The sequence below is a fragment of the Triticum dicoccoides genome, chromosome 1A (genome assembly GCF_002162155.2).
Source record: "Triticum dicoccoides isolate Atlit2015 ecotype Zavitan chromosome 1A, WEW_v2.0, whole genome shotgun sequence".
NCBI lineage: Eukaryota > Viridiplantae > Streptophyta > Magnoliopsida > Poales > Poaceae > Triticum > Triticum dicoccoides.
This window is the reverse complement of record NC_041380.1, coordinates 116,276,033-116,278,569: the sequence shown is the minus strand read 5'-3', so window position 1 is coordinate 116,278,569 and position 2,537 is coordinate 116,276,033.

The following is a 2,537-nucleotide window of genomic DNA, read 5'->3' as shown; positions in this document are numbered from 1 at the left end:
CAGAACGAATAGCAGAAGCAGGTGTAGGTGTCGCAAACTTACTCATAACAGAAGGTGAATCAAGTGCAGAGCTAGATGGCAGTTCCTTACCTCCCCTCGTAGTTGAGGGATAGATCTTGGTTTTTGGATCTCTCAAATTCTTCATAATGATAAGAAGATATAAATCCCAAGTGACTCAAAGAATAGAGCTATGCTCCCCGACAACGGCGCCAGAAAATAGTCTTGATAACCCACAAGTATAGGGGATCGCAACAGTTTTCGAGGGTAGAGTATTCAACCCAAATTTATTGATTCGACACAAGGGGAGCCAAAGAATATTCTCAAGTATTAGCAGCTGAGTTGTCAATTCAACCACACCTGGAAACTTAATATCTGCAGCAAAGTGTTTAGTAGCAAAGTAATATGATAGTAGTGATAACGGTAACAAAAGGTAACAGTAGTAAAAGTAATGTTTTTGGTATTTTGTAGTGATGATAGCAATAGCAACGGAAAAGTAAATAAGCGGAGAACAATATATGGAAAGCTCGTAGGCAATGGATCAGTGATAGAGAATTATGTCGGATGTGGTTCATCATGTAGCAGTCATAATCTAGGGTGACACAGAACTAGCTCAAGTTCGTCAATGTAATGTAGGCATGTATTCCGAATATAGTCATACGTGCTTATGGAAAAGAACTTGCATGACATCTTTTGTCCTACCCTCCCGTGGCAGTGGGGTCCTTACGGAAACTAAGGGATATTAAGGCCTCCTTTTAATAGAGAACCGGAACAAAGCATTATAACACTGTGAATACTTGAACTCCTCAAACTACGGTCATCACCGGTAAGTATCCCGATTATTGTCACTTCGGGGTTAACGGATCATAACACATAATAGGTGACTATAGACTTGCAAGATAGGATCAAGAACACTCATATATTGATGAAGACATAATAGGTTGAGATCTGAAATAATGGCAATCGGGCCCTAGTGACAAGCATTAAGCATAGCAAAGTCATAGCAACATCAATCTCAGAACATAGTGGACACTAGGGATCAAACCCTAACAAAACTAACTTGATTACATGATAGATCCCATCCAACCCATCACCGTCCAGCAAGCCTACAATGGAATTACTCACGCACGGCGGTGGGCATCATGAAATTGGTGATGGAGGATGGTTGATGATGACGATGGCGACGGATCCCCCTCTCCGGAGCCCCGAACGGACTATAGATCAGCCCTCCCGAGAGGTTTTAGGGCTTGGCGGCGGCTCCATATCGTAAAACGTGATGATTTCTTCTCTCTAATTTTTTTCTCACCGAAACTCAATATATGGAGTTGGAGTTGGAGTCGGAGAGTCAACAAGGGGCCCACGAGGTAGGGGGGCGCGCCCCCCACCCTCGTGGAGAGGTGGTGGTCCCCCTGGCCTTCATCTTTTGCAGGTGTTATTCTTATTTTCTAAAAAGTGGCTCCGTGAAGTTTCAGGTCATTCCGAGAACGTTTGCTCCTGCACATAAATAACACCATGGTAATTCTGCTGAAAACAGCGTCAGTCCGGGTTAGTTCCATTCAAATCATGCAAGTTAGAGTCCAAAACAAGGGCAAAAGTGTTTGGAAAAGTAGATACGTTGGAGACGTATCAATTACATTAGTAGGAATATAGGCGGAAACGTCTCTAGATTGAGTCTCAACTATTGGTAAAGCGGTCATACTTCCTTCGCCTAAAAGAGAATTTAATTTAGCGGCTCTTTCTAAAAGGCGTGAATGCAAATAAAAAACATCCCCTGGATAAGCCTCACGGTCAGGAGGTCTTCTTAATAGAAGGGACATTTGGCGATAAGCTTGTGCCTGTTTGGAGAGATCATCATAAATTATTAAAGTATACCGTTCGCGGTACATAAAATACTCAGCCAGGGCTGCTCCCGTATAAGGAGTGAGGTATTGTAATGCAGCAGGTGAATCCGCCATTTCAGCTACTACAATAGTGTATTCCATGGCCCCCTCCTCATGGAAAGTAGTTACTACTTGAGCTACGGAGGATGCTCTTTGACCGATAGCTACATAAACACATATTACACCTTGCCCTTTTTGATTGAGAATTGTATCTGTGGCTACTGCTATTTTGCCAGTCTGTCTGTCCCCAATAATGAACTCTCGCTGACCGCGCCCTATAGGGATCATCGAATCGATAGCAATAAGCCCGGTTTGAAGAGGTTCGTATATGGAACGCCTGGAAATTCTACTTGGAGCAGGAGATTCAATTAAGCGAGATTCGGAAGCTACAATTTTGCCTCTCCCATCAATAGGTTTAGCCAGAGCATTTATAACATGACCCAAGTTATATACGCTCATGGGTATCTGAGCAATTCTTCATGTTGCTTTTACAAAACTTCCCTCTTGATGCTAAACCATAGCTCTAGCTGAGTAAAATTCCACAATTTCTAAGGACGATATGCTTTTTTTTCATTTTCCACTGTGAAAGCTTGTCTCAATCCCTCCCTAGTCCTTTCTTTCCTGGGCACAGGCTTACCTGGTTGACCACCCACATTCATT